At 35.5% G+C, this 16,465-nt stretch overlaps 1 protein-coding gene across 1 annotated transcript in view; it reads left to right on the top strand.

The window, feature by feature from the left end:
• LOC115215434 (cilia- and flagella-associated protein 65-like) overlaps window positions 1-16,465 on the top strand; it is a 1,408,515-nt gene that overhangs the window by 696,104 nt on the left and 695,946 nt on the right. The window lies entirely within an intron of this gene.

Genomic DNA, 16,465 nt, shown 5'->3' on the forward strand with positions numbered 1-16,465 from the left:
TATATATATATGCATATGGAAATCGATCAATGGAAGTTGCAGATGTGTTACCAGTGCCGGTGGCATGTAAGAGAACCTTCCGTTTTGCGACCGTTGCCAGCACCGCCCCGTTTCGTGTCCGTTGCCAGCCTCTCCTGGCCCTTGTGCCGGTGGCACATAAAAAGCACCATCCGTTCGTGGCCGTTTGCCAGCTCTGTCTGGCACCTGTGCGGGTGGCACGTAAAAAGCACCCACTACACTCACGGAGTGGTTGGCGTTAGGAAGGGCATCCAGCCGTAGAAACACTGCCAGATTTGACTGGGCCTGATGAAGCCTTCTGGCTTCACAGACCCCAGTAGAACCGTCCAACCCATGCTAGCATGGAAAACGGACGCTAAACGACGATGATGATGATGATGATATATATATATATATATATAGGTGTATATTTGTGTGTGTGTCTGTGTTTGTCCCTACTACCATCACTTGACAGCTGATGTTGGTGTGTTTATGTACCCATAACTTAACAGTTCAGCAAAAGTGATAGAATAAGTACTAGGCTTACAGAGAATAAGTCCTGGGGTCAGTTTATTCGACTAAACCCCCATAAAGTTGCCCTCCAGCATGGCTGCAGTCAAATGTCTGAAACAAGTAAAAGAATAAAAGAATCACTCAACTACAGTACTAGTTGAATAATACTCTTAAGGCCGCAAAAAACTCACATACTGCATCTTTTGGGCTTGTTGCTAATTTAATTCATAACCAAATTGAAAACTGTTAACATTTTTGTAGAGGACTGGTCCCTAGCTACATTTTGGCATTAAAAAATTGAGATTTGATCCTGTAGAAAAAGTTTATATCAAAATTTATAGCAACATTATAGGAGAGTAAGTAATACCACCAATCGAGTTTAGATCTAAATAACTTTTTTTTTATATAAGCAAAATATATTCATCTTAGCTTGAATGATAGAAGAAAGCATAAAGAATTTCATAGTTTTGTTCCCATGCAACAAAAATTTGTATCAAAAAGTTGTGAGGTAAAATATCACCAGAAAAATATAAGGCAAAAACTGGATTTAAGTATAATTAACTTTGTTATTTTAAAAACACACTATATTTTAATTAAATGATAGATTTAATTAAATGATAGAGCTCAATTCAAAGAATTTCATGGTATCAATCTCATGCAATGAAGTTTAAAAACAAAAAAGTTATGAGCGTTTGTTTCTGAAATTTGAGGGTGATAATATAGTGCTATACTTTTTCATGAATACAGTTCTATAAGGGTGCTTTTAATATATGTTACCGGTGTCATTGAGGTTAGGGAAAATTATCAATGACACCGTGAATTGAAACATTTGACACATTATTTATTAGCATAATAGCATAGCTTGAAAAAAACATGGATTACGTGGGAAAATGCAAGCAAGAGAAATAACATTCTTAAGATTATAAACTTGGAAAATTACAGGACATCTTATTACACTTAGAAAAGTTCAGGACATCTTATTACATCTGGTAAAGTACAGAACAAAAACATTTTTACTTACAATATTGCAGCTAAGGATAAAATTTGAATATTTAAAATTATTTGATTTTAATTTACAAGGTAACATTATAATTAACAAAATACCCTCATTTTGTTAAAATATTGACACACAAGAGTACTTAATAAATGAGAGCCAGAAGTATCAATATAGCTAAAGTTTTATGCAATGTAGAATAGTATATATGGTAGGCAGATTCATTATGTAAAAAATAGGCATTGGCTCAAGACTAAAAATGTGAAGACTTGGCAATAACTTAGGCAATAACTCAAGCAAATTTTACTATGAATTTGTTGTTATAGGTAGATTTTACTGCAATATACACTGGCGAAAATAAATTTAAGACTGAGATGATAAAAGTTCTATTTCTCACAAAATACTTTGTTACTAACACTATAAAAATTATTTTCATCTGTTACACCTTATGCAGAATTTATTTCTCTTTCGAATGATGCAGATAATAACTATTTTTATACAACTTGAAGAATTCTAATGCTAAATTAATATAAATGTTTCAAATTTACTGGCAAAATTAGTTTAAGACCGTATCATTATAATTTTATTTAAAGCTTAAGATTGTAGCAAAAATGAGCAACAAGAACGAAATAGATATTAGTACTTTGTGCTGTAGCCCTTATTTTTAATAATGGCTGAACAATGCCTTGGTATTGAATTCTCTAAGTGATTACAAAATTCTATGGGAATGTTTTGCCATATCTCATTGATATAATCGAATAATTGTTTTAGATTAGATGGTTTTTTAGCATGGACTTTTTTGGAAACATAAATCCACAAGTTCTCGATCAGATTCAGGTTCGGGCTCTGGGGAGGCCATTCGATTATGCCAATTTTATGGTGATCAAAAAATCCCATAAACTTTTTGGCTTTGTGCACAGGAATATTGTCCTGGTGATAAATAGCCCCTTGAGGCATTTGGTGAGTCAAATATGGCACAGCATTATCCATTAATAGATTCATATAATCTACACTATTTAGCTTTCCATCAACTTTAACTAGAGGGCCAACACCAAAGCTACTAAATGCTGCCCACACCATCACACCCCTAACACCCATTTGCGCCATCTTTTTCAAGCATTTCAGATGGAATTCCTCGGTTGGGTGACGTCTGACGGTATGTTTTACCATCTGATCCAAATATACAGAAGTGTGACTCGTCATTTCCAAAGGACCCTGCAACAATCTTCGGCAGTCCATTGAGCATGGCTTTTTATGAAATTAAGGAGTTTGAGTCGACTTCTTTTGGATATTATTGACGTTTTCCTAACAATTCGTCATTGTAGTCTAAATTCTCTCAAATGGTTGTGGACAGTTTGTGGTGTAAAAATAAAACCATTCTCATTGGACAATTGTTTACAAATGTCAACAGCTGTCAGCATTCGGTTGCCTTCAGAAAGCCAGTGGATTCAATGGTCCAACTGCACCGTCGCTTTTCTTGGGGGGCCAGTCCTTTGCCAATCTTTATATTGACCAGTCTCCGAGTCTAACTTCCATGCTTGCACACAAGCCATTTTACTTCACTTTAGTTTCTTGCTGATGTTCAAAAAGGAAACTTTTTGCTGGTGGGGTAATATGATTTTTGCTCTTGTGACTGTACTGAGGCTACGTTGTTTTCCTATTATTAATCAATTGTATAATAACGTTAGATTATAACGCTATATAGTGCAGTTAGGCTAGTTGTGTGACCACCCATTTTGGCAAAAGAATTTGCATATATATTACATAGTCTTAAACTAATTTTGCCAGTAAATTTGAAACGTTTATATTAATTTAGCATTAGAATTCTTCAAGTTGTATAAAAATAGTTATTGTCTGCATCATTCGAAAGAGAAATAAATTCTGCATAAGGTGTAAAAGATAAAAATAATTTGTATGGTGTTAGTAACAAAATATTTTGTAAGAAATAGAACTTTTATCATCGGTCTTAAATTTATTTTCGCCAGAGTATAACTAATTTTTGTATTATTCTATTTATTGTACTAACTAATTATGTTCTACTATAATTTTTTATAACCCATTTTCAAATTTCTAATTATTAATTAATAATTAAAAAAATGAATGTTTTTAAAGTGCAAAAAATATTTTGATTGAGTTATCTTTCATTTTTAATAGAAGTAACAAGTTATAACAAATAGAAATAATAACTTGTAATAAAATTTTTCGTTTTAATAAAAGCTAGTATTTTCTCAATTTAAATATTTTATTTGAAATTTTATCCTTAGCTGCAATATTTTAAGTAAATATTTTCTTGTTCTGTACTTTACCAGATGTAATAAGTTGTCCTGAACTTTTCCAAGTGTAATAACTTGTCCTGTAATTTTCCAGGTTTATAATCTTAAGAATATTATTTCTCTTGCTCGTATTTTTCCATGTAATATGTATATTCTTTTATTATTCTTTTACTTGTTTCAGTCATTTTGACTGCGGCCACGTTGGAGCACTGACTTTTAATCAAAGAAATTAACCCCCTGGACTTATTCGTTGTAAGCCTGGTACTTATTCTATCAGTTCTTTTGCCAAACTGCTAAGTTACAGGGACATAAACACACCAACATCAGTTGTCAAAATGTTGGTGGTGGGACACACACAGACACAAACATAAAAATATATGTATATATATATATATATATATAGAGAGAGAGAGAGAGAGAGAGAGAGAGAGAGAGAGAGAGAAAGAGAGTGAGAGAGAGAGAAGGAGAGATGTATATATATATATATATTATATATATATATATACTTATTATTATTATTATTTCATCCATTGTTGTCAAAAATGACTAAGGCACCGCATGGAAGAAGAAGAAAGGGAATGGTGTGTCCAGCTGTGGTCAATGAGTCCATTACATGCTCAGAAGGCTATGCTGCATGTTGAGGGCATTGGTGGCCTTTTGGGATTGAAAGCAATGGGTTGGCTCTGGACTTGCATGGTTCTCACTTTCTTTGTGCCCATGTGATCTTGTTCTTTTGGCACCTCTGTTCGTGCAGCTTTGCCTGGGGAGCAGTCTTGTGCTTGCACTTCCTAGGAATCAGGCTTGATCTCAGAGCTTTTACACACATGTACTCACACACACTAATGCACATGCATGTATAAACACAGGTCCATATGTGATGAAACAGACTCCAAAGACTGGTGTTGGTCTGCCTTGGCAATACATGTGTCATTTAGTAAAATGGACAAAAAAGAATGCAGTGAACTTGCCATGGGGAGTGGAAAATGCAATATTTCTTGTTTATGGTGAAGCAGACAGGAGAAAAATTAATGAGAGTCAACAGACTTTTACATCCTGGCTGCAACTGATAAGGAATTCAAGACCACAGAAACTTCGTTTACATTATTTATATTATTTACATTTGACGGATATTTGTCCTCATCTTGCATGTTGTTAACTCGTTTCGGCTGATATTCGCTCCAGCCTTCATCAAGTGTCTTGGGGAAATTTCGAACCTGGGTTCTCATCCTAAGGTATTTTCCAATGTTATTATATTATTATTATTATTATTATTATTATTATTGTTATGATTATTATTATTATTATTATTATTATTATTATTATTATTATTATTATTTCATCCATTGTTGTCAAAAATGACTAAGGCACCGCATGGAAGAAGAAGAAAGGGAATGGTGTGTCCAGCTGTGGTCAATGAGTCCATTACATGCTCAGAAGGCTATGCTGCATGTTGAGGGCATTGGTGGCCTTTTGGGATTGAAAGCAATGGGTTGGCTCTGGACTTGCATGGTTCTCACTTTCTTTGTGCCCATGTGATCTTGTTCTTTTGGCACCTCTGTTCGTGCAGCTTTGCCTGGGGAGCAGTCTTGTGCTTGCACTTCCTAGGAATCAGGCTTGATCTCAGAGCTTTTACACACATGTACTCACACACACTAATGCACATGCATGTATAAACACAGGTCCATATGTGATGAAACAGACTCCAAAGACTGGTGTTGGTCTGCCTTGGCAATACATGTGTCATTTAGTAAAATGGACAAAAAAGAATGCAGTGAACTTGCCATGGGGAGTGGAAAATGCAATATTTCTTGTTTATGGTGAAGCAGACAGGAGAAAAATTAATGAGAGTCAACAGACTTTTACATCCTGGCTGCAACTGATAAGGAATTCAAGACCACAGAAACTTCGTTTACATTATTTATATTATTTACATTTGACGGATATTTGTCCTCATCTTGCATGTTGTTAACTCGTTTCGGCTGATATTCGCTCCAGCCTTCATCAAGTGTCTTGGGGAAATTTCGAACCTGGGTTCTCATCCTAAGGTATTTTCCAATGTTATTATATTTATTATTATTATTGTTATGATTATTATTATTATTATTATTATTATTATATTATTATTATTATTATTATTATTATTATTATTATTATTATTCAGGTCACTGCCTGGAATCGAACTTAGAATCTTGGGGTTATTAGCCTGCACTCTTAACCTCAAGATTCCAAGTCAATTCCAGGCAGTAACCGGTATAATAATAATAATAATAATAATAATAATAATAATAATAATAATAATAATAATAATAATGATAACAACAATAATAATAACATCGAAAAATACCTTAGGAATGAGAGCCCAGGTTTGAAATTTCTCCAAGACACCTGATGAAGTCATATATATAAATAAACACAAATATATATATATATATACATGCACCACACATGCATACACAAATGTAGATGTCGTCTATTTGAAATATTGCTTTCTTTTCTAAAAGTCACAAAACTAACGATGTGCATAATCTAGACAGTGTGTATAATTTAGAGAATGAAACTTAGTATATTACTGCTATCTATATAATTGAACTGATGCATAAATTCTGAAATCAAGTATTGACATGGAGAGAAGGTTTGAAGGCTAAATTCAGAAGTAACATAATAAATACACCAATGCATTTAGCCCACAGTGTAGGAAGTGCTATCTTTTCCCCTCAATTCACAAACTTCTGTAGAAATAACATATAATTTGAGAAAAGATGGTTTATGGTAATATTTACTCTGTATTTGACTTGCTTACCAAACAAGCAGTTTATACATCAGAAGTTAGCAGTTATATTATTGTTTATATGCTAGCAAATTGTAAATTTAAACTTAGGCTGGTTTATATTTTAAGAGATTCCGTGTTTATTGGAATTGTCAAGTTAATATGTAGGTTGAAAGTATGAAAATGGTAATGTGAACATATTTCAATTATCTCACTTGAAGTCGAGTTGTAATTATGGTGGCTGGAATACAGAGAGTTAGTAGTGGAATTTGCGTGTTTATTACAGGTTTCACTTCCGACTAAAGACGCTTGATTGTGATTCTGTATGATCTACTAAAAACTACGCTGTATTAATTACTTTTAAGGTTTTTAATATCTCACCAATATATTCAATAAAAGTTATTCTGAAGCCATTTGTTTCATGTGCTGCGATGTCCTATGACACTGACGAAAGAAAATTCCATAACATATTGCATGAAATATATTTAGTATTCGTTTCACGTTTATAAGTCGTTTGAAATAGTCATCCCACTTTGAAATCAATAGCTTTACCAAATTAATTATTATCTTGTAAAAACAGTCAAAAATATTTGTTGAAACATGTAGTAGTCTTTCACAAATATATAAAATTAAGTTTGCACATTGTTAATATATTTCCGATAAATTGGACAGTAAATTTGATACAATCTTTAGAACACCAGAATAAATACATGATAACTTAGTAATAACTAAGTTTTGCCCAGCATCAAGGTCATTTTATTGTCTGCTTTAACATAGAATTCTATATTTTTGATGGGCCAGATATACAGCATTTTTGTGGATTTATTTTATATACAGGCTAAACCACCACAATCATACAGTTTTCAGCTTCATCCCACTGCTCACCATTATAATCATCATCATTTAACGTCTGCTTTCCATGGGTTGGATGGTTTGCCTGAGGTCTGGCAAGCCAGTGGGCTGCACCAGGCTCTAGTCCAATCTGGCAATGTTTCTATAGCTGAATGCCCTTCCTAACGCCAATGACCTCAAGAGTGTAGTGGGTGCTTTTTACATGCCACTGGCACAGGAGCCAACCAGGGGGCACTGGCATCTGGTGAAAAATATATTTGACCATCTTATTCTAAGCCCCACGTTTTTCTAAGTTAAATTGGATAGATAAATGGTTCTCAAATTGAAAAATAACATGTTCCTTTTCCACCAAAAATAGGGAAATATTTTGTCCCTACTTCTCTCCTTATTGATGAGAAGCCAAAACATTGTGCATCCTTATAATTCCATTTTTTTGTTCATCATGGTGTTGTTGAGGTTTAAAAATGTCAAAAACAATCTTAATTTTATTAGTTTTGGCATTTTCCTACCCACTTTTTAACTGTCCCAGCCATTCCATTCTTGAGGGGTCTGGTACTTCCCAATGAGAAATGGTGGGGTAGATTACACCTACAGAAGTTCATTAGATTGACTGCATTTTCTTGGAAGACACACTACTTATTTTGTTAGGTGGCTGTGTGGTGAGTAGCTTGCTTACGAACCACATGGTTCTGAGTTCTGTCCCACTGTGTGGCACCTTGGGCAAGTGTCTTCTACTATAGCCTTGGCTCGACCAAAGCCTTGTGAGTGGATTTGGGAAACTGAAAGAAGCCTGTCATATATATGTATATATATATATATATGTGTGTGTGTGTGTGTGTTGTGTGTGTGTGTGTGTTTGTGTGTCTGTGTTTTTTCCCGCTAACATTGCTTGACAACCAATGCTGGTGTGTTTACATCCCCGTAACAGTGGTTCGGCAATAGAGACCGATAGAATAAGTACTAGGCTTACAAAGAATAAGTCAATTTGCTCGACTAAAGGTGGTGCTCCAGCATGGCCACAGTCAAGTGACTGAAATAAGTAAGAGTAAACTAGTTCAATACCACCACTGCTGCCACTGCCGCCACCACCACCACCACCAACAATAACAAAAACAACAACAGCACCAGCACATGGCCTTGGATGCCTATAATAGTATATAATTTGTTGCTTGCACTTGGACTAGCTTTCTGGTCTCTTTCAACTGCTGTAAGGTTAATTATTTTACATGTCCATGCACTGATTTTATCTTGCCATTATGTGTATGTGCAATAATTTTTTTCTAATGAACTAAACTGAATGGATTCAATTCAGGTCATTGTTTCTACTTGCAAAATTAAATTAAATTACCCTATCTTCCACCAGAGAAGTCGACATATTATATAATGTAAACATTCAATCATTGTCACTATCTTTCCAAATGCTGTTGCGTTATATGTGGAATTTTTAGTTCTCAAAAGTCATCTCAGTATAAAGTTGACCTACCGTTTTTGGCTGTAAATTTCAGTGTGGAGAATTTGATTTATATGCTCCAAAATACAGTATTATAAATGTTATTCTTGTTGTCGTTGTCGTCGTCATCGTTTAACGTCCGCTTTTCATGCTAGAATGGATTGGACGATTTTGACGTTTTGGGCTGGTGAACCAGATGGCTGCACCAGGCTCCAATCTTGATCTGGCAGAGTTTCTACAGCCGGAGGCCCTTCCTAATGCCAACCACTCCGACAATGTAGCGGGTGCTTTTTATATGTCACTGGCGTGGGGCCAGTCAGGCGGCACTGGCAACAACCTCACTCGAATCTTTTTACGTCCATTTTAATTATTTTTATCATTTACAATATTATCTGATTCAGTTGTTTACAGTTGGCTACACATAGGCCTTTTACATAATCCTCTATGTAGCTTATCAAATTTCTCTTTTCTTATCTCTCACTTATCCACAGCACTTCAGCTGCTAATCCCTATCCATCCTCAACTTATTTTTAACACTCTGCATGACATTATGTTATATAAATCAGCATTCTGAATAACATAGCATTTCCTACTCTCAAAAAATAAATATTATGGATGCCTTTTAGTGGATGCCATAAATATTATGGATGCCCTTTCTGAAAACAGTCTTAGAAGTCCTGCTAAAAGTGTCATGGACACTGCCCTTTGACCTCTGACGAAGCCACATAAAAAACAAGTTACAGAAATCTGTGAGGAGCAACATCCTCAAACCTTATTTTATCACATCTTAAATTCTGACTATTCTAAATGTATCTCTGTCCTTTTCAATCAATACACACTCATATAAATAGTATTGATCTACTCTGTTGCAGAGTTACGTACAATATATAAATTTCCTAAAAAGCTACTATATTATATCACATAGGTGTGGCTTTGTGGTAAGGAGTTTGCTTTCCAACCACATGGTTCTGAGTTCAATCCCACCATGTGGCAGTTTGGGCAAGTATCTTCGATAATGTTGAGCTGACCAAAGCCTTATGAGTGGATTTGGTACACAGAAACTGAAAGAAGACCATCTGTGTGTATGTGTGTGTGTATGTGTGTCCTCCCAACATTGCTTGACAACTGGTGTTACTTTGTTTCCATTCCTACCAAATCCACTCGCAAGGCTTTGATCAGCCAGGGGTGACAACGGTAGAAGACACTTGTCCAAGGTACCACCATGTAGCAGGACTGAACCTTGAACTTTGTAGTTGGAAAGTGAACTTCTTACCACACATCGATCCACATTCGCAGCCATGTTATAATGTAATAGCTATCATATATTTGGAAATGAGGGCTGTACATTGCTGACCACTGTGGTCCCTTAAAAGATGAAGGACAAAATTAACCTCATGCTGATATTGATTTCATCTTTTATCTTTTTAGGATTGATACATAAATATACCAAGCCAGTGTGATGCATTGGCAAAACTGTAAGAATGTTAAACCAGATGCTTGGCAAAATTTTTTTCTGGTTCTTCATTTTCTACATTCAAATGCTGCCATAAGCTGTTTGGATGTGAGGCTTAATCTTTGATTCAGTAAATAAAAAAAAGGAAGGAAAAAGGCACCTGGCACTTTAAATGCCTTTAGTGGAATCCATTCAGTTGCAAGCATTCTTTGGGGTTAGGTCTCCACAGTACGATCAAGTCTGTCTTCCTCCAGCCTTAGACACTTTGTAATGGGTCTTGGTATTACTCTTCGCTTCTGACAGAAAGGCAAAATAAAACAAAAACAAAAGCAAATAGAAAAAAACCCACATATCTCCCTTAATTCACACTCTGCCATGCTTTTCATGCCACTGTCTTTAAAAATGTATTCACTGAGTAATGAGGTCCTATCTCTGTAAAAACACTTAATATGTAAAAAAAAAAAGAAAGGGTCAGAATGACCATGGTTGGAATGCTCTCTGTCATAAGTCTGCCCATCCAGGATAAAAAAGGAGATGATAGATAGATAGATAGATAGATAGATAGATAGATAGATAGATAGATAGATAGATAGATAGATACATAGATAGATAGAGAAAGAGAGAGAGAGAGAGAGAGAGAGAGAGACTATGTGTAATTTGCTCTCCTCTATTGAACTTTATCTACCATATTTTCTGGCATATAAATCAATTTTTCAGCCCAAATTTTACAGCCTTAAAGAAAAAGACACCGAGATGTCTTTGGTAGATGCAAAAATTCCCTGTGAAATGGCAGCAGGATTTAGAAAGGTAGTGATGGTGTTCACATTATACACTCTGTCTATTTTTATTTGCCAGGAAATACAATAACAATGTCTAACTAGCTCCTCTGTCTACTTTAACATTCATGACAAATCACACCAGTCATTAATTATCAATGCAATGAAAACTGAAGCTATTCACAAATTAACCTGAAAAATGAGGAAGGAAGAAAGAGAAAAAAACTCAAAAACACGCAGACAATCTCAAATTGCAAAATATTATTTTTTATATATTTTAGATAAGATGATTTAATTCTTTGCATAATTGAACAGTAATGAGACACCACCACTTTCAGTAACTACGAACTGCACTGTGCGCATACTTTATAATACAATGCCTCTTCCTTCTCATGTCCATTAATACCATTCTTCTTATTCTTCTTCTTCTTCTTCTTCACCTTCTTCACCTTCTTCACCTTCTCCTCCTCCTCCCTCTTCTTCTTCTTCTTCTTCTTTTTCTTCTTCTGCTTCTTCTCCTCCTTCTCCTCCTCCTCCTCCTCCCTCTTCTTCTTCTTCTTCTTCTTCTTCTCCTCCTCCACCTCCTCTTCTTCCTCCACCTCCTCCTCCTCCTCTTCTTCCTCCACCTCCTCCTCCTCCTTCTTTTTCTTCTTCTTCCTCAACTTCTTCATCTTCTCATTATTGTTGTGGTCATCATCATCCTCATTATTATTTGATGAAAGCTTTCAGCTTATTTTGCTTGGCAGCATGATAGAAAGTGTCAGCTGTCCACAGCCAGCAGACTATGGTGACACTTGTTAACCGGTCATGTTTCAAGAACCCTGCAAGAATTCTTGTAGTTCCACGCAATGCTGATTTTTGTAGGTGTTCTATCTTTACACTTCTACCAATCTTTTTGAGCCATGCTGGTAGTTCAGTTCTGATGCTTCCAAGTACACCAATTACTATTGGTATCACGTCCACTCTCCTCATTGACTACAACCTTTGTATTTCTCACTTCAAATCGTTGTATTATTATTATTATTATTGAGTGAGAGAGCAGTTCATGCCATCAAAGTGACACTGGGGTAAAATATACGAAGCCCAATATACCCATCATGACTACCCGTCTGATAAAGGTACACTAGGCACATGCATCACAACCATATGTGCGCGACATGGTGATCTCATATCAAGATAAACAGCACATGACCTTGCAGGTGGGGCCCAGTTAGAATTTTCTTCAGGTTGAGTAGCCCATCCCGCTCAAAAGGTCCCTGAATAAGGGTTGTTTAAGGATGTTGAAAGAACCACCCATGTTTCCAGAGGTGAATTATTCAAACCCCAAAGAATCCCTCTCAACACATGGCTATGATGCTCCCCCACTACTTCTGCTCGTGATCAGAGATGCACATATCGTCAGCCACTAAGGGACATGCTCAACTGGTTACGGTCAAACAACTGACAAGCAAATCTGTGGTATTGAGCAGAATGTTTGCTGTAGCCCATCTTTTATACCAAGACAAAACAATGTACATGATAACACTTGCAATCAGTTAAGATCAGAAGCCATGAGAGCCACTGCCTGGTACTATTTCCACACACTTGTTCAGTGTTTGGGCCTTGCTGACTTGTGGGGTTATGTCAAACTGCTGCTATCACATGTAGGATGGATTTGTCTGTCAACTGAGTCTGTAGTGTTGATTGTCCTACAGCTCTTCTTCAATCAGGAAGTTTCCCTTTTCCTGCTGATTGTAGTGAAAGAGGTTATTTGGTGAACAAGGCTGAAAGGCATAAGGACAGATACATTCCTTTTTGGTAGAGCTCTCATTGATTTCTTCAAATTGCACTTGAAAAGGGAACTGAGGGTGGAGAGAGAAGAGCTGCCCTCAAGTGAGTTTGTTGAAAGGTGGGTAAAAGTTGCGAAAATGGCAAGAGTGGATGGTACTTTTCTAAGTGTAGACCTGTGAGTTGGAGAGAAGGAATTGGAGAGGGTACTTCCTCTTAGTGTTCAGGGAAATCTCGGACAGTGGGGTTCCTATATTATCCCTATTGTATAAGGAGGGTTACATCTCTATCACCTACCTCCCTATTTTTTTTTAAATCCCTTTTTTTAAAAAATTTTTGTCTACTATGTATATTTCCCTTCCTTTCTTTGAATACCGTGTATACTTACATTTTTATTTATTTATTTATTTATTTATTAAAAACATTATTTTTGTTGCTTATTTAATTATTTTATCATTTCATTATATGTAAACTCCAACATTTTATGTCTGTCTCTGTATTGTCACCACTCATCCTCCACCTTGGTGCCAAATAAATGAAATCATCAGCATTATTATTATTATTATTATTATTAGGTTGTCTGGAAAGTTCGTGCCAATTTTTAAAGGAAACAAAAAGGTCAATAAATACTTGCCATTACATTTTTAATCAACCAAATATGAACCATTTTGTTGCACAAAGTGTCTCCAGCTTTCCTTTAACTTGAAAATACCTTCTTCCCAGAATTGAGGTGGTTTCAGGGCAAAGAATTCATCAAAGTATCATTTTACATCATCCAAGGAATTGAAATTTTTACTATTAAGACTATTCTACAGAGACCTGAATAAGTGGAAATCCAAAAGAGCAATATCTGGTGAATATGGAGGGTGGAGTAACACATCCCAGCCGAGCTGCAGCAATTTTTGTCTGGTTTCCAAAGGAACGTGTGGTCTTGCATTATCATGTTGGAAAACAACAACCTTTCTGTTGGCCAATTCTGGATGTTTCTCTTGAATTGCTGCTTTTAACTTGCCCAGTTGTGTGCAGCATTTCTCAGAATTAATTGTCTGGTTACTTGGGAGAAGCTCATAGTACAGAATTCCTTTCCATTCCCACCAGACACAAAGCAATACTTTTTTAGGGTGAAGACCTGCTTTTGGGGTGACTAAGGGTGGCTCATGTTGCTTACTCCAGGATCGCTTTCTCTGAACATTTCAGTAGATAATCCATTTCTCATCACCTGTCTCAATTTGCTTTAAAAAAAGGTGCATTTTCATTCTGTTTATAAAGCGAATCACAGATGGAAATGCGATCCAAAAGGTTCTTCTCGCTCAACTCATGTGGTACTGAAACATCGTAGCGATTTGTGTACCCAAACATTACCAGGTGCTCATGAACAACGGATTTTGATAGGTTGAGGCTTTCTGCCAATTGTCAGGTTGTGCAATGTGGGTTATTCTTAATTAATGACTTGATTTGATCATCATCTATAGTGGATGGTCTGACTGATCATTCTTTATCAATAAGGCTACAATTTCCAGCTCAGAACCTTGTGAACCACTTCCATACAGTTTTTTTGGATAAAGAAACATCACTGTAAACTGCGCATATTTCTTTTGTCGCTTGTGAGGCATTTTTCCCTATATGGAAAAAGAAAATGAACTTTCTTATCTTCCATTTTAAAGGGTTACAGAATTAACACTGGTTATAATAGGAACATAAACCTTCTTCCACAAAAAGATAGCTTAAACTGTGCTCTAAATGGAGGTGTAGTCAAATCCTATTTCATGGACTTAACCATGTTCTATAAAATAAGTCAAAGGGTAAGCCACTATAAATCGGCATGAACTTCCCAGACAACCCAGTAGTTCCCTTGCCAATCCAGTTAGGTGAGCAGCAATCCTGATTATGTGCTGATTGCACCTGTGATAATTGGTTCAGCCCATGGACAGCATGGACAGAGGATTTAAATGGATGATGATGACAAAAACACTGATGATGATGATGATGATGGTCACATTCACTTTGGTGGTGGAGGAAAAAAAGAGACAAAGATGAACCCAATATTTCTTACATTTTTGTGCTCCTTAAAAAAAATTCCACAGATTCTAAACAAAACAGAATTGGGATCAATGTAATGGACTCTAACTCTTTTCTCAAATTCAAGATTTTGTGCCTATATTAAGAAATACTTATTAAAACGGTATTTTCATCATTGGTCAAAATACTCAGTGGCATTTCAACTGGCTCTTGATATTCTGAGTTCAAATTCTGCCCAGATCAGTCTTGCCTTTTAACCTTTCAGGGTTGATAAAATAAAGTACCAGTCAAGTGCTGGAATTCGTTACTGACTTGCCCTTCCCCTCAAAATTACTGGCTTTATGCCAAAATTAGAAAGGATTATTAAAATGCATATGAAATATCTCTCTGGCAGCAAATAGAAGATTGAATATTCCTCTATTGATGCAGCTATTTCTTTTTTTTTTTTATTGCTTCCATTCTCCTTTTTTGTTCCCAAATTATTCAAATTTTTCCATCCATTGGCACGGATATAATAACTATGTCAACCAGACCGACATACAGACAGGCGATTGTGATTCTAGAATTTATGATTCTACAGTTTTGTGTGTCCTGCTCCCTAATAGCTATTCTCTGCCCCCCCTCCCTACCACCACCACCTCCACCATAACCACTACCACTACTCTGCTGCAGCTGTTGCTGTTTCTGCTGCTCTCTCATCTCTGTTGCTACCACCACCACCACCACCACAACCTCCATCGCCACCACCACAACCTCCACCGCCACCACCACCACAACCACCACCACCACCACCACTACCACCACCACCACCACCACCACCACCATTAGTGCCCAAACAAACAGCACCAAGATATTCAAAAATCATGATCGATTCATACGTTTCTTTGTTAGCTGGTGCCAAAATCTATTGCCTTTCTTGTACTCGATTTACATTTTACCTTATTACAGAAGAACATAATTCAATTTTAGTCAGGTAAAATGGGTTACTACAACTGATTAGTTTATTTGCAAATAGAATGGAATTTTTGAAAGCTACTCTTCTTGAAAGATAGATTAAAAAAAAAAAACAAGAAGGCAAAAACTAAATAACCCAAAACAAGCAATATATATATATATATATATATATATATATATATATATATATTATATATATATATAACATATATATACATATATATATATATATATATATATATAACATATATATATACATATATATATATATACATATATATATATATGATGTTATATATATATATATATATATACACACACACATATATATATATATATATGTATATATATATATATATATATATATCATATATATATATATAAAACCACAAGTAGTATTTGTTATAGGAGACACATTATATTGTTGTTATAAGCAAATAGCAAGTTTATTATTACATGTTGAAGTTTGCATCCCCAAACTGATGCTGTATTCATGACAAATAAACATCACATCACAGTTTGAAATGTATGAAATGGAAGCTGGCATTGTATGCCACTTTTTTTTAGTCTCCCCCGACACAAGCAAAAAGACATTGAAATCAATTTTTTTAAGTATGTTGTTGTTGTGGTTATTATTGTTAAGGTGGTTA

Source organism: Octopus sinensis, linkage group LG9, assembly GCF_006345805.1.
Source record: "Octopus sinensis linkage group LG9, ASM634580v1, whole genome shotgun sequence".
Taxonomy (NCBI): domain Eukaryota; kingdom Metazoa; phylum Mollusca; class Cephalopoda; order Octopoda; family Octopodidae; genus Octopus; species Octopus sinensis.